Here is a 22016-nt window from a genome sequence, read left to right as displayed (position 1 = left end):
GGTGTACAGAGGCGCCAGAGTGGAATAAAAACGTTTAAAAACCGTCTAAAAGAGGGGGATGTTCAGGTGGACTTACCTCCCTCAAAAATATAGAACTCAATTGAGTCACAATATATCAATACAAACATTTTATTCAACTCCACTTAGTGCAACGCGTTTCGCAGGTGTGGTCCTGCTTCATCAGGCAAACAGGAGTATAGCTCAATGGGTCTAAATGCAGAAGTGAGCGCCTCTGTGACAGGGTAAAAGTGAAAAGTGAGGACACGTGCAAACAGTAGCAAAGTGGAGGTTTTGGAGTGGCCTAGTCAAAGTCTGGGCGGTTAAGGTTATGCATCAGGAAGGGGGTTTGCGGCAGGGCATGGTTAAGGTTAGGCAGACATCAGAAAGGGAGGTTTTAAGAATTTAGATTAGGCATGGTTAGGGTTAGGTATTGGAGGGGCGTGGGTTCTGTGTGAAAGTAGGGTTAGGTTTAGCTGTAGTAAAATATCGGTAACATTTACTGATATTTTACCACTGTAAGATTTCGTAAAAGGTTTCTGATATTCTACTTTAAACTATTTCCCTGCACCCAAATTTCCTGGTACCTTTATTTCACATACGCATCCTTATGGCCTTCAGGTAAGATCTTCCTTTTCATTGTATATTCAAATTTGAGTGCCACTAATTTGCTATTATGCGCCTAGTTACAGGACTGATTCTTTTTGCATCTTCCGAAAGTAATAGAACATCATAGTGAGGGAACTCTAATCTTAGCAGGTGACACAAATGCATTCTTAGATCCAACCATGGACAGAACCTGTTGTCACTTCTTGCCTCTTGTCAGCTACACACCCTGAGCAGCATGGACTACAAAACCTAGAACATTATTTACATTACTGGACTTGTTCCTGGATGGAAGTAAATTCAGGGGTAAAAAGTCAATCTTTTTACTGTAATCCACATAAGAATTTTTGCTGCATGGATCATATTTTGATATACAGCTTATTGCCTCCAAATGTTGCAACAGCCAAAATCCTACCTGTATCACGGTCTGACCATGTCCTTTGTCATAGGAAGTGAAGAATAACATTCAGACCCATTTTCAGGTTTAGATTTCCTGAAATCAGGAACAGAAAACAGTGTCATCCCTAGTAACAATGTGGGAAGCTCTGAATGTCACTATGAGAGGTCAGTGTATTAGTTGGTCATCACAGGCTAAAAAAAAACAATGCATGGCTATGATTACAGATTTCACTAAAAAGTTAGAGGACGCAGATTTTAGCTAGAAAAGGAATCCCTCTAGAGCCAAGAAAAATTCCAGAGACTGTATCAGGGCTGAATTCTTTACTTATGGATGGGGAGGAGAGGAGGTTTAGATGGACTAAAAATCATTACTGCTGCTGGGCCGACAAACCACATTCTTTATTAGCCAACAAGCTTAAAATTAGGCCATTGAATACACTGTTACAATCTGTTAATAATAATAATCTGAACATTTGTATAGCGCTTTTCTCCTATTGGACTTAAAGCACTCAAGAGCTGCAGCCACTAAGTGGGTGCTCAAGGGTCCACCCTGCAGTGTTAGGGAGTCTTACCCAAGGCCTTATTACTGAATAGGTACTGACCCTAGCCAGGATTCGAACCCTGGCCGCCCATATCAAAGGCAGAGCCCTTATCTAGTACATTATCCAACCACTAAGACAGGCAAAGATCCTCCAACCTCGAATCCAATATGTATTACGTCTACTTTTAGGGAATACTTGCAACCTTTTACACAAATTCTGCACCTTTCCAGACTAATAAAGCTGAGATATTTCTAAATTTGGTTGGAATTCCTCAAATTCCCCAAGAGCATAGGGAGTTTCTCAATGGGGATATAACTATAGAAGAAGTGTTGATCACTGAAACCTGCAAAGCATTTAAAATACTCATGCACCCCATCTAGTAAGCTTTTTTTAATGCACTAAAATATGGGCAAAGACCCAACCCCACTTCCAAGCTACCCTAGTGATGCTACCTAAAACAGATGGAAAGCTCTTAATTCCTACCAGTTTCAGGCCAATTTCACTCTTAAATTTACATATTAAGCTCTTAAAGGATACCCGAGGTGCCATGTGACATGATGAGATAGACATGTGTATGTACAGTGCATAGCACACAAATAATTATGCAGTGTTCCTTTTTTCTTTCTCTGTCTGAAACAGTTAAATATCAGGCATGTAAGTGGCTAACTCAGTCCTGACTCAGGCAGGAAGTGACTACAGTGTGACCCTCACTGATAAGAAATTCCAACTACAAAACACTTTCCTAGCAGAAAACGGCTTCTGGGAGCAGGAAAGAGATAAAATGGGTCAACAGTTCATAGATTTTAGCTCTGGCACACTTATTTATTTATTATTTATTTATTATTGTATTTATAAAGCGCCAACATATTACGCAGCGCTGGACATTAATTTAGGTTACAGACAATATTTAGGGGTTACATACAGCAATATGACAATACAGGAATACAAGAAAGACCAGATCATGCAGCATAGTATGAGTACAAGGTAATGCTTAGTCAGTCTTAGCATGGAGATTAGGCAAGTTAGGTTTACTCAAATGCATAGCATGGGTTTACAGTAATGGAGGTGCATGATCAGGTAGGACACAAAAGGAGGAGGACCCTGCCCAAAGGCTTACAATCTAGAGGGAGAGGTAGGGACACGAGAGGTAGGGGACAAGAGTTCAGCTGTGGGTTTAGAGCAATTGTGAGGGGTGGTAGGCCAGAATGAAAAGGTGAGTTTTGAGGGCCTTCTTGAAGGTGTTGAAGGAGGGGGCTGCCCTAATGGGTGGAGGTAGGGAGTTCCATAGTGTTGGAGTGGCTCTTGAGAAGTCCTGGAGGCGTGCATGGGACTGGGTGATGCGGGGGACGGTCAAGCGAAGTTCATTGGAGGAGCGGAGTGAGCGGCTTGGTGTGTATCTCTGAGTAAGATCAGAAATGTAGGTTGGACAGGTTTTGTGGATGGATTTGTAGGTCAGACACAATATCTTGAATCTGATTCTGGACTGGATAGGAAGCCAGTGGAGGGATTCACGGAGGGGAGCCGCCCTGGTGGAGCGATGGGAGGAGTGGATAATTCTGGCTGCTGCATTCATGATGGACTGCAGTGGGGCAATTTGGGTCATAGGTAGACCAGACAGAAGGGCATTGCAGTAGTCGAGGTGAGAAATTATGAGGGCATGGATGAGGAGTTTGGTGGTGGCAGAGGTCAGGAAAGGGCGAATCTTACAGATGTTACGAAGGTGGAAGTTGCAGGACTTTGTGAGGTTTTGAATGTGGGGAGTGAAGGAGAGTGCGGAGTCCAGGGTGACACCCAGACAGCGGGCTTGAGAGGTAGGGCGAATGGTAGCATGGTTAACAGTCACCTGCACATCTGGGAGGTCCAGGGATGACCGGGGTGGGATGAATTGAGCAAACACAATAAAACTGTTAAAACTTCAAAAGTAGATTTAAACATAAAATAAAACTGTAGAATATCTTAAAAAGTCATTTTTAGGTAAAGGAAGATAGATACAATTGTTTATTTCATTAGTTTAATTTCACTTCGGGTGTCCTTTAAGCAAGATGTTGGCTACAAAGCTTAACTCCTTTTACTTCAATTAATAGGTAAAAATCAAGTTCAATTTGTGCCAGGCCTGCAAGCATTTGACACTGTATACAGTGCTGTATATGTGTTTGACACCCTAAAAAAGCTTGCCTTAAACTTGATATATAGAGTTCCTTCATCTGCTCTTACGCAGCTGGGGGTTTGGGGATACCTTTGGAGCTTGGATTTCTGCATTATAATAATTTCCAAAAGCTCAAGTTCTATTCTCCAGGTACTTTTCCAAGACCTTCCCAATATCTAGGAGGACACATCAGGGGTATCATCTTTCTTCTATTCTGTTTATTTTGTCACTAGAGCTTTTGTCTAAATAAAAAAAAACCTGGTTTCAAAAATTAAAGAAGTGGAATTAGCAAGGTTCTCCCTTAAAGTGAATCTTTTTGCAGACAATCTATTGTTATTCATTACGCATCCCCATATTTCAATACCTGCTCTGTTTCGCTTGCTGAATAAATTCTCTAAAATATCTGGGTTCAAAATAGATACAAAGAAATCTGTTTCACTAAATGTGGCATTAATCCAAGGACTGGAATCTTTTGCACTGTAATAATTGCTCTACTTTTACCCATTCATTTAAAGTCTACTTGGGAATCAAACTGGCTTCCTTATATCAGGCTGTATTGAACAATAATTTTTACCCATTACAAAATAAGATGCCCCTTCTCCCAAAAATCCTCTATTTGTTTAGTCTACTACCATGTAGGGTGCCATCCTCCTTTATCCATATGCTTCAATCTAAGTTTTATATTGTATCTGGGTAAATTCCAAGCTCAGGGTGACAAGCACAACTGTGCATGCCTCTAGGTGATTGGGAGGTCAAGGGGACCCTGATTTATTAGCCATTTATAGGGCCACTAAAATAGCTTATTTGACCACTTTATTCAAAGGCACAGATATGCCACTTTGGCCCCACAGTATTTAAATGGGCTGCCCTGGCTGTCAGTGAGCAAAAACAGCCACAAACATGAAACCCTTTGTTACAGCATTATCTAAGGTTGTGGTAAGAGGAACTATAGTGACAATTTAATAATTAATACAATTGCTTAATTTTTTTTACAATATTTACTTATAGGTTATTTAGTCAGTGTTTGCCCATTGTAAAATATTTCCTATTCCTGATTTAAAGAGGAACTCCAGTGAAAATAATGTAGTAAAAAAAGTGCTTCATTTTTTACCATAATTATGTATAAATGATTTAGTCAGTGTTTGCTCATTGTAAAATCTTTCCTCTCCCAGATTCACATTCTGACATTTATTACATGGTGACATTGTTACTGTGGGCAGGTTATTTAGCTGTTTCTAGCTGCTCTGTCTGTTACAGATAGCTAATAACAGCTATTTCCTGTCTCTGAACATTGTTACATTGTGGCAGTTTGCCAGCAGTACCGCGGTATTCAGAGCCTCTTGTGGGAGGGGTTTCAGCACAAAATCAGTCACACAGCGCCCCCTGATGGTCTGTTTGTGAAAATCATTGTCTTTCTCATGTAAAATGGGGTATCAGCTACTGATTGGGAAAAAGTTCAATTCTTGGTTGGAGTTTCTCTTTAAATTCTGAAATTTATCACTGGTGGTGACATCTTTAGTACTGCCAGGTGATCTGTATGGAATGGTCGTAACTGACAGTGCTATGCACAGAGGGAGATATTGCTTGCTTGGCAGTTGAAAAAAGCAGTTATTTCCCACACTGCAATGACAGACAGCAAACTGTCAGGACCATGGTCATGACCTCACACCATGAGCCGTGAGAGGGGTTTCACCACAATATCAGCCAAACAGACCCCCCCCTAATGATTCAGTTGAGAAAAGTAAAAAGATTTCTCATGGGAAGGGGAGCATCAGCTACTGATTAGAATGGCTTTCAACCCTTGATCAAAGTTCCTCTTTAACCAAACAAAACAATTGACCTCACCTTCTTTATCTTTACTACCTACATCCGCTTTGGAAAACCTGGGAGCTTTTGTATGGTGGGGCAGAAATTGCATTTATCTAATTTACCATTTACTAATTCACTCTGGTGTAAAAACATGAGAGCGGCTCCAGTAAAGCCACAGGATACCCCTTTAAATAATGTATTTAAAGAGCTCTGACTTGGGCTATATGTTATACGCTTTGTCATATTGAGAAAGAGAAGAACCGAGAGCCCAATATGGTGTAGTATGTACAGGCAAAAGGATAAATGGAACGAGTATAAATTAGATACTCACAAACCAGGGTTACCTCCAGGCAACCACTGTATAAGCAGGTGAGGAGTTTAGCCTGTCCTCACTCAGGATTAAGAAGTCGCTCTCTGTAGACTTGAAGACAAGAAGGGGTATCCCCCTCCACCAAGGGTGGATATAAGACGTGTTATATTTGAGAACAGAGGCGCCAAAAGAATAAAAACAGTATTTAAACATTTTAAAAATTGCTTAGGAGTAGTGTTGGGCGAACAGTGTTCGCCACTGTTCGGGTTCTGCAGAACATCACCCTGTTCGGGTGATGTTCGAGTTCAGCCAAACACCTGATGGTGTTCGGCCAAACTGTTCGGCCATATGGCCGAACTAAGAGCGCATGGCCGAACGTTGGCCGAACGGGTCACGTGTAGTGTTGGGCGAACATCTAGATGTTCGGGTTCGGGCCGAACATGGCCGCGATGTTCGGGTGTTCGAGCCGAACTCCGAACATAATGGAAGTCAATGGGGACCCGAACTTTCGTGCTTTGTAAAGCCTCCTTATATGCTACATACCCCAAATTTACAGGGTATGTGCACCTTGGGAGTGGGTACAAGAGGAAAAAATATTTAGCAAAAAGAGCTTATAGTTTTTGAGAAAATCTATTTTAAAGTTTCAAAGGGAAAACTGTCTTTTAAATGCGGGAAATGTCTGTTTTCTTTGCACAGGTAACATGCTTTTTGTCGGCATGCAGTCATAAATGTAATACATATAAGAGGTTCCAGGAAAAGGGACCGGTAACGCTAACCAAGCAGCAGCACACGTGATGGAACAGGAGGAGGGTGGCACAGGAGGAGAAGGCCACACTTTGAGACACAACAACCCAGGCCTTGCATGAGGACAAGAAGCGTGCGGATAGCAATTTGCGTTTTGTCGCCATGCAGTCATAAATGTAATACAGATGAGAGGTTCAATAAACAGGGACCGGAAACGCTAACCCATCACAGATGTTCATTGTTCATGTTACTTGGTTGGGGTCCGGGAGTGTTGCGTAGTCGTTTCCAATCCAGGATTGATTCATTTTAATTTGAGTCAGACGGTCTGCATTTTCTGTGGAGAGGCGGATACGCCGATCTGTGACGATGCCTCCGGCAGCACTGAAACAGCGTTCTGACATAACGCTGGCTGCCGGGCAAGCCATCACCTCTATTGCGTACATTGCCAGTTTGTGCCAGGTGTCTAGCTTCGATACCCAATAGTTGAAGGGTGCAGATGGATTGTTCAACACAGCTATGCCATCTGACATGTAGTCCTTGACCATCTTCTCCAGGCGATCGGTGTTGGAGGTGGATCTGCACGCTTGCTGTTCTGTGTGCTGCTGCATGGGTGTCAGAAAATGTTCCCACTCCAAGGACACTGCCGATACCATTCCCTTTTGGGCACTAGCTGCGGCTTGTGTTGTTTGCTGCCCTCCTGGTCGTCCTGGGTTTGCGGAAGTCAGTCTGTCGGCGTACAACTGGCTAGAGGAGGGGGAGGATGTCAATCTCCTCTTTAAAGTCTCCACAAGGGCCTGCTGGTATTCTTCCATTTTGACCTGTCGGACTCTTTCTTCAAGCAGTTTTGGAACATTGTGTTTGTACCGTGGATCCAGAAGGGTATAAACCCAGTAATTGGTGCTGTCCAGAATGCGCACAATGCGTGGGTTGCGTTCAATGCAGTCCTAGGCCGAAGAGGTCATAGCCTAGGGTCACAAAAAACTGTTTATTTGGGCAATTTCAATGGTAGTGATGGTGACGTACATAAATCTCAGCCATGGCCGTTAGCAACGTCTGAATTTCACAAAATGTCTCATGCAGGTAGAAGACATATTGTTAGACTTGGATTCCAAAGATGGGGTCCCTACATCTCTGCAAACCAGAGTTACAGGGGTCCAAAATTGGTAAAATCCCCCATAGGCTTTCATTGGGCCTCCTATTTACAGTTCCAAAATCTCACATCTTTTCAAAGGGCAATTGATCAGCAGTGGCAAATTTTCTAGCATTGTAGGGACCCTTAGGGGGAACATGACTGGTGAGTTTCGGGCCCCTAGGCCGAAGAGGTCATAGCCTAGGGTCACAAAAACCTGTTTATTTGGGCTATTTCAATGGTAGTGATGGTGACGTACATAAATCTCAGCCATGGCCGTTAGCAACGTCTGAATTTCACGAAATGTCTCATGCAGGTAGAAGATATATTGTTAGACTTGGATTCCAAAGATGGGGTCCCTACATCTCTGCAAACCAGAGTTACAGGGCTCCAAAATTGGTAAAATCCCCCATAGGCTTTCATTGGGCCTACTATTTACCGTTCCAAAATCTCACACCATTTCAAAGGGCAATGGCTCAGCAGTGGCAAAACTCACCAGTCATGATCCCCCTAAGGGTCCCTACAATGCTAGAAAATTTGGTACTGCTGAGCCATTGCCCTTTGAAAAGATGTGAGATTTTGGAAAGTGAAATAGGGAGGCAATGAAAGTCTATGGGGGATTTTACCAATTTTGGACCCCTTTAACTCTGGTTTGCAGAGATGTAGGGACCCCATCTTTGGAACGCTGTTTCAGTGCTGCCGGAGGCATCGTCACAGATCGGCGTATCCGCCTCTCCACAGAAAATGCAGACCGTCTGACTCAAATTAAAATAAATCAATCCTGGATTGGAAACGACTACGCAACACTCCCGGACCCCAACCAAGTAACATGAACAATGAACATCTGTGATGGGTTAGCGTTTCCGGTCCCTGTTTATTGAACCTCTCATCTGTATTAAATTTATGACTGCATGGCGACAAAATGCAAATTGCTATCCGCACGCTTCTTGTCCTCATGCAAGGCCTGGGTTGTTGTGTCTCAAAGCGTGGCCTTCTCCTCCTGCGCCACCCTCCTCCTGTTCCATCACGTGTGCTGCTGCTGGGTTAGCGTTACCGGTCCCTTTTCCTGGAACCTCTTATATGTATTACATTTATGACTGCATGCCGACAAAAAGCATGTTACCTATGCAAAGAAAACAGACATTTCCCGCATTTAAAAGACAGTTTTCCCTTTGAAACTTTAAAATCGATTTTCTCAAAAACTATAAGCTCTTTTTGCTAATTTTTTTTTCCTCTTGTACCCACTCCCAAGGTGCACATACCCTGCAAATTTGGGGTATGTTGCATGTAAGGAAGCTTTACAAAGCACGAAAGTTCGGGTCCCCATTGACTTCCATTATGTTCGGAGTTCGGGTCAAACACCCGAACATCACGGCGATGTTCGGCGAACGTTCGCGAACCCGAACATCTAGGTGTTCGCCCAACACTACTTAGGAGGCAGTGGTGGACTTACCTCCCACAAGCAGGCACATCAAACTGTGTATTCAAAAAAGTGAATGTTTATTGGTAAACTCCAAAAGTAGATCGCAACGCGTTTCGCAGGTCAAGCCCGCTTCATCAGGCAAATACAGGAAGGAGCACACAACTGGGGGTAAGAGGCAACACATTTGTACATTTCCGACATACCGCATAAGCATAAACAGTAATGAGCATCTTAGGGTGAATAGATTCACTAAATGTGATTAAATATAATAATGTCAATGGGAAAGGGGGGAAAAAAAGAAAGAAAGAACCGGGAGGAGGGGTTTTTATTTTTGAAGGGGGGACAGGAAAAAGGGGGGGGGGGGGAATAAAAAAGGGGGGTGAAACAAAATAGGTACTCTCTAGCTTGTGAGTAAATCAACCGATATAATGCGTGGGATATTTATCATAATGAACAGTTATAAACACTATTAGTTATATAGATTTACACAAACGCACAGAAGTGCATGTGTATATATGCGTGTGCTAGTGTTCTAGTAGTGAGGGGGAATGGAACTACCTTTGTTCATGTAAATCTATATAACTAATAGTGTTTATAACTGTTCATTATGATAAATATCCCACGTATTATATCGGTCGATTTACTCACAAGCTAGAGAGTACCTATTTTATTCCCCCCTTTTTATGTCCCCCCCTTTCCCCCCCCCCCTTCAAAAATAAAACCCCCTCCTCCCGGTTCTTTCTTTCTTTACCCCCCCCCCCCCCTCTTCCCATTGACATTATTATATTTAATCACATTTAGTGAATCTTTTCACTCTAAGATGCTCATTATTGTTTATGCTTATGCGGTAAGTTTGGAAATGTACAAATGTGTTGCCTCTTACCCCCAGTTGTGTGCTCCTTCCTGTATTTGCCTGTTGAAGCGGGCTTGACCTGCGAAACGCGTTGCGATCTACTTTTGGAGTGTACCAATAAATATTCACTTTTTTGAATACACAGTTTGATGTGCCTGCTTGTGGGAGGTAAGTACACCACTGCCTCCTAAGCAATTTTTAAATACTGTTTTTATTCTTTTGGCGCCTCTGTTCTCAAATATAACACGCTTTGTCATATTGAACTATGTTAGCACTGCACCTTTGTTTTACCTGACAAAGCCGCAATTATTTAGGTGGTGAAACATGTTGGTTTTGAACAATGTATTGTGGGGTGTATGTTAATTGTTAATGGAGGGGTGTTGTCTTTAGGTGTCTGAGGTACTGGGAGGAATGTAGGAAAGTGAATATTGCTCCATTAGCTCCACATACATCCTACACGGTCTAGTGGGGGTGAGATCATATGCACTGAAATATCACTTGTGCAGGAATTAGATTATCTCACCCTTCAGGCTGTATTAGAATTTCATTGAACAGATGCACTGCATGGTTTGTTATGGGTGTGGCTGTCTGCTCTAAAACACAGGTTATTGAGGCCATATTAACACATTTAAGTCATACAAATGCGGGTGTTTTTATGTTACTTTCCCCCTCTTGTTACATGTATGTGGTGGTAGGTTCATGTAGCCCATATCTTTTTAACAATTTTGAATAAAAGTTATATTTTAGGGTGTACGTCACCCATTATAGAGAAAGGGCTCTTTTAAAGGTTTGATTTCTGTCCTAGTGCTTTATTAATTACTATATCTCTGCATATAAGATGGCCCTGTGTATAAGTCGACTCCAATATTAGACCCTTTCATGCAGGAATTTTTTATTCACTCAAGTAGAAGTCTATCCAGCAAAGTTAATGCTTCCCAGGATGGAAGCTGGCATCAGGTACTAACCCTTAAATGGGGTGCATGTACATATCCATTTCCTGTTCCTGCAACAGGTTAGTTAGTTAGTTAGTTAGTTAGTTAAGTTAGTTAGTTAGTTAGTTAGGGGTTAGATGGTGAGCTCCCAAATTACTATTGCAGTTACTACAGACACAGCACAATTTCCAGCATTATCTGTTTTTGGCAGCCTCCATATCACTCTCAGTTCAGGTGTCCTTTAAGAATAATTTAACCATTAATTTAACCCTCCTGGCGGTTTATCAAAATCCGCCAGGGGGCAGCAAAGTCGTTTGTTTTTTTTCATGTAGCAAGACAAAGGTCTCGCTACATGATAGCCGCTGCTCAGCGGCATCCCCCCAGCCCCTCCGATCGCCTCCAGCGATCAGAGATCAGGAGATCCCGTTCAAAGAACGGGATCTCCTGGAGGGCTTCCCCCGTCACCATGGCGATGGGCCGGATGACGTCATCGACGTTGTGACGTCAAAGGGGACTCCGATCCACCCCACAGCGCTGCCTGGCACTGATTGGCCAGGCAGCGCACGGGGTCTGACGGGGGGGCGGCCGCGGTGCGACAAATAACGGCAGATCGGCGGGTAGCAGCGGCTAGCTGCGTGTAGCAAAAAAAAATTATGCAAATCGGCCCAGCGGGGCCTGAGCTTTGCCTTTCGGCGGCATAGCCCGAGCTCAGCTCGGACATACCGCCAGGAAGGTTAAGTTGCTTTATCTTTGCAAAACAGTTTGAGAGAAAATTCCAAGCCTCTAAATGTATCTGGATAGTCACCTTTCTCCACTGCACCAGCGTGGAGGGTGGGTGCATTACTGTGTGTGTGAGGGTGTATGGGGCAGGAAGGTCATGTGAGGGAAGGGAGGCAGTGTCAAGTGACAAAAATGGGATAACAAACAAAAAAGGGATCAACAACAACAACAACAAATAACATTTGTAAATCGCTTTGCTCCCGTAGGACTCAAAGCGCATAAGCATGGCTCCGACCATCGTGGTACAGAGGAAGAATTTTATAAGTCCAGAAATGCCAAGCTAAACAAGTGGCTTTTCAGTCTGGATATGAATAACTCCAGGGATGATGCTGTCTTTACTGGGAGTGGCAAGGAGTTCCAAAGAGTAGGGGCAGCATGACAGAAGGCTCTGTCTCCAGATTTTTTGAGGTGCACTCTGGGAGTGACCAAGTTTATAGAACTTGCTGATCTGAGGTTATGAGAGGTGTGGTGCAGCTTCAGCAAGTCCTTCATGTATCCAGGGCCCAGATTGTGCAGGGATTTGAAAGTCAGCAGTCCAATCTTGAAGCGTATTCACCATTCTATTGGTAGCCAGTGCAGTGAGCGAAGGATCGGTGTAATGTGACAGTGGTAAGGCTGGTTTGTTAGCAATCTGGCAGCAGCATTCTGCACTAATTGCAGGCGACGCAGGTCCTTTTTGGGGAGGCCAGCATAAAGGGCATTGCAGTAGTCCAGCCATGATGTGATGAAGGCGTGAACTAGGGTTGGAAGATCCTCTGGGGGAATCAGATGTTTAATCTTTGCAATGTTCTTCAGATGAAAGTAGGAAGATTTGACTACAGATGAAATTTGGTTTCTAAAACTCAATTCCCCATCGATTAGCACGCCAAGGCTGCGCACAAGGTTGGAGCTGTTTATGTCTGAATTCCCAATCCTGATTGGTGTAGCTTTAGGATAGAGCTGTTTTGATGGTGAGCGCTGGCTTTGGACAAAAGGACCTCAGTTTTGTCAGCATTCAGTTTCAACCAGTTATCATTCATCCATTCCTGTAGCTTAGCTAAGCAACAATTTATTTTTGGAGTAGGGTCTGTTCCTCCAGGTTTGAAAGACAGGTATAGCTGTGTGTCATCGGCGTAGCAGTGGTAAGTCAGGCCACCAATGAAAAAAAAAAGTTTATGCCAAATTAAGTATGCATTGTGTTACATAAACATGGCATCGTCCAGTCTCTGGACCTGGAAATGCAAGTGTAAACATGTAAACACTGAAAAATGAGTAAGATGGGTTTGTGACTTTGGCCACTCAGCTTAGGTTTAGCCATACCTGTCAGAGAAGTCATGTGAGCAGAGCTGAAAAGAGTATGCATGTTCCATTAACTGACAGGTCCAGAGTAGTGTTGGGCGAACACCTGGATGTTCGGGTTCGGGAACGTTCGCCGAACATGGCCGCGATGTTCGGCATGTTCGGGCCGAACCCCGAACTCCCCGAACATCCCGCTTTTGGGGGCCCTATGGGGTCGCAGGCATAAGGGGGGAGCATGCCCCGATCGCGGGGGGGGGTCGGAAATTCCCCCCACCCCCTCCGCTAGCGCTCCCCCCTCTGCCCGCTTCCCCATACAAAAGTTTGACGAAAGTAAAATAGTACCGGTGGTGGTGGCTGGCTGCTGCAGTGGCTGGCTGGCACTATGAAGTGACTGAGGAAAAGGAGGAGGAGTAGGACGCGTTGAGGGAGGCCGGGCAGCGGGCGGTTCAGCGGTAGTACCCTTGTGGTACTTCCGCCCTTTCTCTGCCCTCACGTCCTCTGCATACGAGGGTACGCGTCACGCGTACCCTCGTATGCGTCATCACGCAGAGGACGTGAGGTCAGAGAAAGGGCGGAAGTACCACAAGGGTACTACCGCCGCGATCGGGGCATGCTCCCCCCTTATGCCTGCGACCCCATAGGGGGGCCGTATTCGGCCGAACAGGGCCCTGTTCGGCCAAACAGGGGCCCTGTTCGGCCGGGCATTCAGCAGTTCGGGCGAACCCGAACAGTTTGGCCGAACACCACCAGGTGTTCGGCCGAACTCGAACATCACCCAAACAGGGTGATGTTCTGCAGAACCCGAACAGTGGCGAACACTGTTCGCCCAACACTAGTCCAGAGTTGCACTACAAAATAGGGCAGTGCGACATTAGGTATACATAGCTTCAAGGCATCTTTAAATAATAAGGTTGTTTTCCTGTTTTCAATTTTTTGTGGAAGTCAATTACCTCCACTAGGAACACTGATAAGGACACACCTAATCTTTCAGCCTAGTTTCTTCTTTTTTTCTTTTTCAGCATAAGTATGCCAATATCAGCTCATATGATATTGTCTCCAGCAGGCAATAACCGGTAACGATTTTGAAAAATTTCTGAAAAAGAAAATGATGCAAATTGCAATCTGTGTACTGCAAACAATATCCAGAGGAGGAGAGTCACATACTACTTCAGCAATATGAAAAAAATTGAAAGCCAAAACATTTCAGGAACTAAAAAGGTACATGTTTACCATCACCATTGCCATTACTGCCCAGCCACATATGAACCAGCTGCTGTATGTCCTGCATCAGTTTGTAGTAGTACAGCTTTTGGTCCAGGATCAGCAGATTCCTCTTATACAGAAGTCTGTTCAAACTATACTCTTTGAAATGCAAAGCACTACCTACTACTATTACTACTACTACTACTACTACTACTAGTACTAGCCAATGGACTATGACAGCATTTCTTGACAGAATGCAAAGTTTAAAACATGGAGACAAGAGAGCAAAAACAATTACAAGATCAATCACTGAAAATTTTTGCAAAAATCACAAACCACTATACATAGCAGAAGATAAAGGTTTTAAAAAGTTGATAAACCACCAAGAGCCAAGATATATCACAACAGACATGTGGACATCTACATCTTTTGACAATAACCTCAGTTTGACAGGTCACTTCTTAGATGAAAGTGTCATCACTTGTGCTTAGAATGTATTCCCTTTCCTGAAGTTTCACATACAGCATTTGCAATAGAATCTTTCATTACCAGCACTATGAAAGAATGGAAACTGTCAAAAGTTGTGTGTTTCATGAGAGACAATGGCCCTAATGTGTTAGCAGCTTTACAGCACAGTTTCTTTCACCACTTACCATGCCTGGCTCTTACGTTTCAATTAGTTATAAAAGATGGTTTACTGAACAAGAGAAAAATAAGGAAATTATGTCATTCTGACAGATTAGGGTGGAACATTACAAGCACTCTTCTAAATACATAAAAGTCTTGAGTCTCTCAAGCTCAGTAAAGTCTTAAGGTGGCCATACATCACTCGGGCTGCCACCAGATCGGCCATTAGATAGAATGCTCTCTGGTTGAATCTGATCAAAGGAGGATCTATTGCTTGCCCACACACTGCACACCGATTACCAATAGATTTCAGCATGAATCGAGCCGTTGCGACCAAGATTTTCCAGTATGCCCGTTCAATCCTTTCGACTGACCGAAAGATTGATAAGGTGGCCATGTTGGGCACCCTTAACCACTTGAGGACCGCAGTGTTAACCCTCCTGGCGGTTTGCTAAAAAATCGCCAGGGGGCAGCAAATCTTTTTTTTTTTTATTTTTTTTTTTTTCATGTAGCGAGACAAAGTCTTGCTACATGATAGCCGCTGCTCAGCGGCATCCCCCCAGCCCCTCCGATCGCCGACGGCGATCGGCGATCAGGAGATCCCGTTCAAAGAACGGGATCTCCTGGAGGGCTTCCCCCGTCGCCATGGCGACGGGGCGGGATGACGTCACCGATGTCAACGACGTCGTGACGTCATAGGGGATTCCGATCCACCCCATAGAGCTGCCTGGCACTGATTGGCCAGGCAGCGCACGGGGTCTGGGGGGGGCGGCTGCGGCGCGACGGATAGCGGCGGATCGGCGGGTAGCAGCGGCGATCGGGCACTGCACGCAGCTAGCAAAGTGCTAGCTGCGTGCAGCAAAAAAAAATTATGCAAATCGGCCCAGCGGGGCCTGAGCGGTGCCTTCCGGCGGCATAGCCCGAGCTCAGCTCGGGCTTACCGCCAGGAAGGTTAGACTCCCCTAAAGACCAAGTCATTTCTCACTAAATTGGCCACTGATTGATTTCCCACCCCCCCTTTTCTTCCCACCAACAGAGCTTCCTGTTGGTGGGGTCTGTTCGCCCCCCCCCCCCCCCAGATGTTTATTTATTTTTTTATAAATATTTATTGTATTAATTTTTTTTAAAAATATAGCTATTTTTCCCTCCCCACGCCAGCCAATCAGCGTGATCAGCTGTTATATGCTTCAGCCTATGACAGCCGATCACGTCCGTGCCCACAGAGGGGACAGCTGTGTCACACAGCTGTCCCCAGTACAGCGCTGCCTTACATCGCAGCACTGTACAGCAATAGAAGATGGCAGTTTCGCCATCTAACAGAGACTGAAGGTGGAGCTCTGCCATCAGAGCAAGGATGCGCGCGCATCAGCGTGTGTAATCGCCACAAACCACGCCCCAAGGACCTTACTTAATCCCCACACTGACTTCTATAATTAACCGTTTCCCTCCCACACCCTCCCATAGTACCCAAACTTTTTTTGATATGGGGGAAAACATGTACATAAAAAATATATATAAGTAGTTACATTAGGGACTGAACTTTTTTTTACATTTATGTCAAAGCGGTATATTACTATTAATTTTTAATTTATGGGCTTGTAATTAGTGATAGACGCAAAACTGAAAAAATGCACCTTTATTTCCAAATAAAATATTGGCGCCATACATTGTACTAGGGACATTTTATAAACATTGCAATAACCGGGACAAATGGGCAAATAAAATGTGTAGCTTTTATCCACAGTAGAATGTTTTATTTTAACACTATAATGGCCAAAAACTGAGAAATAATGCATTTTTTCAATTTTTTTCTTATTATTATTCATGTTAAAATGCATTTAGGATAAAATAATTCTTAGCATACTGTACCTCCCAAAGATAGCCTAATTGGTGGTGAGAAAAACAAGATATAGATCATTACACTGTGATTAGTAGTAATTAAGTTATTAGCGAAACAAAAGGAGGAGCACTGACAGGTGAAAATTGCTCTGGTCCACAAGGGGAAAAAACCCTCAGTCATCAAGTGGTTAAGTATGATTTTGATTAAGAGCTCAAATCTATGAATTATTGACCATTTTTATCTCTTTGCTGCTCTCAGAAGCCATTTACTGACAGAAAAGGGTTTTATGGCTGTAATTACTTATCAGTGAGGGTTATGCTATAGTCTGACCCAGTCTGACCCACTCCCGACCTGTACAGAAACTGTCGCTTGCATACCTAATGTCTAACTCTTTCAGGCAGAGAAGAAACACAGCCTAGTTATTTGTGTGCTTGGCACTGTAAATACATGTGTATCTCATCATGTCACATGTCACCAGGGGCGTACCTAGAAATCCCCAGGCCCCCCTGCAAAGAAAAAAATACGCCCCCCCCCCCCCCCCAGGGCCCGCTCAGGGACTTTTGTGGGGCAGGAGAGGTCGCAGCATAAGAGGAGAGCGTGGCCGCAGATCGATGGAGGGGACATCCCCCCCCTCACCTCGGGCTCTCCTCTCAGTGCTCCCCTCCTGCAATCATTGGTGGCAGCGGCGGCAGGCTGAATACATACCTCCTTCTCGACGGAGGTCTTCCGATCACTAAGTGCTTCATGTAACTTCCTGTGTAAACAAGAAGTTACATGAAGCTCTTAGAGATCAGAAGACCTCCGGCGAGAAGGAGGTAATGTGCTCAGCCTGCCACCGCCGCCGCAGCCGCTGCCACCAATGATTGCAGGAGGGGAGCCCTGAGAGGAGAGCCCGAGGTGAGGGAGGGGGGAAATGTCCCCCCTCCTCACCGATCTGCAGACACGCTCTCCTCTTATGCTGCGACCCCTCCTGCCCCACAAAAGTCCCTGAGCGGGCCCTAGGGCCCCCCCCCCCCTTGCGGCGGCAGGGGTTGCATCCCCAATTGTTACACCAGTGCATGTCACCTCAGTTGTCCTTGAAGCAAGCATGATGTGAAAAAACATTTCACATTTTAGTCAGTAACAACTGACCTGCATGCTTGTTCAGGGTCTATGGCTAATGTACTAGAGGCAGAGGATAAGCTGGACACCCAGGCAACTGGTATTGTTTAGGAAAAAATATGTACGGATTGCCTTGATACACACACACACTTTAGGTGTTTTAAGGTTCTGTGTTATAAACTTTGGGTCTGATGCACTAACTAGTAGTGATATTGCCATGCAAACACAGTGCTCGGCAATATTACCAATGCTACCACAGCAGTGTGCCATGAGTTACGCTATTAGGCCAACCTGTGGAACTCGAATAACATGAGTGTTGCTATGGTAACATGCATTACTATTGTGCTACTTCTTCGGACAGAGATCAAATTATTTCTTATGAAAAGAATTCATAAGATTAGAGAGGTTGAAGAAATTTGAACATTTTAGGATTTGGATTTGGATTCTGATTTGAGAAAACTCGTGATTCGTCTCATCTCTATAATAAATTATTACTTGAAAATTACCCAAAGCAACAACAAATTAGTGGCACCACAATGGGAAAGCACACCTTGCAGCTTTGTGAGCAGTGGAGAGCTGGTTAGTTACACATGGTTTAGTTTGCAAGTGTTCTTGAGGACTAGGAGGTGGTTATTTTTTTATTTTGTTTTTACATTTGTGTATTCATTTCAGGCTGCAAAACAACAATCTGAACAGAAAAAAATGTATAAAAAAGGAGCATATGAAGATACAAACAAAAAGAGTGTTCCAATGCTTTCAGAAAATGATTAGGATACTGGGTCTTATTGCTAATTACACTTTATTATTAAAGGGATACTGTAGGGGGGTCGGGGGAAAATGAGCAGAACTTACCCGGGGCTTCTAATGGTCCCCTGCAGACATCCTGTGTTGGCGCAGCCACTCACCGATGCTCCGGCCCCGCCTCCAGTTCACTTCTGGAATTTCTGACTTTAAAGTCAGAAAACCACTGCGCCTGCACGCCCGTGTCCTCGCTCCCGCTGATGTCACCAGGAGTGTACTGCGCAGACACAGACCATACTGGGCCTGCGCTGTGCGCTCTTGATGACATCAGCAGGATCGAGGACACGGCAACGCAGGCGCAGTGGTTTTCAGACTTTAAAGTCTAAAATTCCAGAAGTGAACCGGAGGCGGGGCCGGAGCATCGGTGAGTGGCTGCGCCAACACAGGATGTCTGCGGGGGACCGTTAGAAGCCCCGGGAAAGTTCAACTCATTTTCCCCTGACCCCCCTACAGTATCCCTTTAAAGGGAGCCTGAAGTAAGGGGAATACAGATGCTTCCATCTTCTTTCCGTTTTAAAGGGACACTTAAGTCAAAAACAAAAAAATGTTTTACTCACCTGGGGCTTCCAATAGCCCCCTGCAGCTGTCTGGTGCCCTCACCGTCTCCCTCCAATCCTCCTGGCCCCGCCGCCTGCCACTTCCTGTTTCGGTGACAGGAGCTGACAGGCTGGGGACGCGAGTGATTCTTCGCGTTCCTGGCCACAATAGCGCCATCTATGCTGCTATAGCATATATCATATACCATATAGCAGCATAGAGGGTGCTAATGTGTCTGGGAACGCGAAGAATCACTCGTGTCCCCAGCCTGTCAGCTCCTGTCACCGAAACAGGAAGTGGCTGCCGGCGGGGCCAGGAGGATCGGAGGGAGACAGCGAGGGCACCGGACAGCTGCAGGGGGCTATTGGAAGCCCTAGGTGAGTAAAACTCATTTTTTTTGTTTGACTTAAGTGTCCCTTTAAACAATACCAGCTGTCTGGTTGTCATGTTGAGCATTTGGCTTTAGTTGTTTTTGAGTCACACACCTGCAACAAGCATGCTGCCAGTAAAATCCTTTGATCTGTGTACTCATTCTCGGCCAGTGACTGAAAGTTTTAGAGGTAAAGCATCAGTACAGAAGTAAGACAACTGGTATTATTTCTTAGAGAATAAATATGGCAGCCTCTGTATTCCCCTTACTTCAGGCTTCCTTTAACCTCCCTGGCAGTAACCCCGAACGTATGCGTCAGCACACCGATCGCCGCCGCCCCGCGCTCGATCACCGCTATCCATCGCGCCACGCCGCCCCCCCCAGACCCCGTGCGCTGCCTGGCCAATCAGTGCCACGCAGCGCTGAGGGGTGGATCGGGACTGGGCTCGCTACATGATTTAAAAAAAAAAAAAACTGCTGCGCTCCCTCCTGGCGTAATTAATTAGACCGCCAGGAGGGTTAATAACCAAGATTTCAAACAACGGAATGCCTCTGGAGGGTAACACGCTGCACTTGTTTCTATAATCAGCTGGTCAATTTAAGCACATTTAGGGCTTGATTCACTAAGACAAATAGCATGCCTTATCAAAGTTAACATACCTTATCAGAGTAGCATAGCGAGAGTTACGAACCTGCAGGGGCTCAGGGCAGGACAAGTGGAGCTTGTCATTGCCAATTAGCAGGCATAAGTTCGCTATGCTACTCTGATAAGGTGTGTTAACTTTGATACGGCGTGTTAACTTTGATAAGGCGTGCTATTTGTCTTAGTGAATCAAGCCCTTAGTACAAAATGTTCTGCAGTACGTGACTTTTAATGATATAAGGTATAGACCAATAACTGTTACTTGCAGAGGTTAAATTGAGGCAGTGGTGGTTGTCCTCCCAAGTCTGGTGTCAAACAACATTCTTCCCCACAGGTTTGCTCTGTTTTCCGCCTCACACTGATATTAACTGTGTTTACTACCATTATATTTGCACTGCTAAAAAGGTCAGTGAGTAAATATACTTAGACAGCTCTAGCAGTGCTTATTACTAGCCTGAATAATTGTGTTATGTGCAACTTCCCTTTCTAGCTCTATAAAGGGGAAAAGTATGTTTTGAAAATTAGAGGGTGTAGTTGCTAATCTACTGTATTTCTGCATGGGTGAGGAAAATATTTCTGTGGTTTGTTGATTTTTTTTCACAGAACACTAGATCATTATAAAGGGAAACTGACTGTACAAAAATATACTCAAAACTATCTCCCTCATTATTATTGTGGCGTAACAGTACATTGGGCACGATCACGTGCGCGTTTCACGGGAAAAGCGCACGTGATTGCGCGATAACCTTCGCTTATCACGTGAACTAACGCTGTTTGCGTGATAAGCACTGCGAGAGGCAGAGCGCGTGATAACTGCTGTGATAGCAGTTATCACGCTTTTGAGAATCAAGCCCATTGTGCGCTAAATATTAATAAACTCATCCTATAAAATGCCAATTGCTTTGTTGTCAAGCTGATTTTCTTTTATTTTAGTAGAGTCATCCTAAGCAAAACAAGTGTGAACACATGATATTGTCACATCCTGATACACAATCCGGGTCACTGACGTGTAAACGTAGATCCATCGTGATAGCCAGGCAACTACCTTTAGTTTTTTCATGGAGAAGGATAATAATGATAGGTTTGGTATTTTTCTATGCACTGACCAATGAAATCAATGCATAGACTAATAGAAAACTCTAGTAGTAAATTCTGAGATGTTTTTTGCTGGGGTTCTCTTTTATGCAGCAATAGCAGAGCGAAAGGGAATCCTAGTAAAAAGCATTTGAAATCGGTCACTGGGACTTACCTTCAGTCCATGATGTAAGCCAATGGGATTGGCTCACAGTGATCACGGGGTCAGGAGCCAATGAATTCGGCTCCTGACCGACTCACAGAGCTCTGCCATCATATTGACAGCAGGGCGAGTGAAATGCAGCAGAGGCAAAGCGGCGTGAATGGCAGGGGGCCAACAACGCGCAGTAGCGATGTTGAAATCTACTTCCTGTCAGAAATAAGCAGCCACAAACAGGACGTAGATTTCAACTAGCGCGGTCCAGAATGGTAAGAGGATACCTGAGATGAACTCCCATGTACAAATGGAGGCGCCAGGCATGTAAGGGCAGGAGTCCTAATGCCCACTGCTCCCCCATTCACCTCTGCACCCTCCTGTCCAGTGTAAAAGCCCCCTGCAAGCGTTTAGTCCAAGTTGCGCATTACTTTGCAAGTGCTGGCCTGGCCGTGCCCATCCTTGATCGTGCTCCTGTAGCCAGGGCGCCCTCTGTACATGTGCACTACAAGTCTTCCTGTTGGGGGAGAAGTGGGCATGAGGATTCCTGCCCATACATGTCTGTAGTCCCCATTTGTACAGTGGCATTCACCTCAGGTATAGACTAAAAATCTACTCAGCAGCACTGAAAAGGCTTGGTGTTTCTTTAACAGTTTAACTGCATCAGAACTTTGTTTTTCTTACATAAGCCTCATTTTTAGCTGCATTTTTAGCTAAG

The 22016-nt window shown here is 44.6% G+C and overlaps 1 long non-coding RNA gene across 3 annotated transcripts in view; it reads right to left on the bottom strand.

The window, feature by feature from the left end:
- Window positions 1-22016, bottom strand: part of LOC137570607 (uncharacterized) — a 781848-nt gene that overhangs the window by 716590 nt on the left and 43242 nt on the right. For all 3 annotated transcript variants that reach the window (XR_011031108.1, XR_011031107.1, XR_011031109.1), the window contains exon 3: window positions 1019-1096. This is a non-coding gene — a long non-coding RNA (uncharacterized lncRNA). The remainder of the gene's footprint in view (window positions 1-1018; window positions 1097-22016) is intronic.

Source organism: Hyperolius riggenbachi, chromosome 4, assembly GCF_040937935.1.
Source record: "Hyperolius riggenbachi isolate aHypRig1 chromosome 4, aHypRig1.pri, whole genome shotgun sequence".
In the NCBI taxonomy this organism is placed as follows: domain Eukaryota; kingdom Metazoa; phylum Chordata; class Amphibia; order Anura; family Hyperoliidae; genus Hyperolius; species Hyperolius riggenbachi.
The sequence above is the reverse complement of the archived record's forward strand: the minus strand, read 5'-3'. Positions and strand labels throughout refer to the sequence as shown.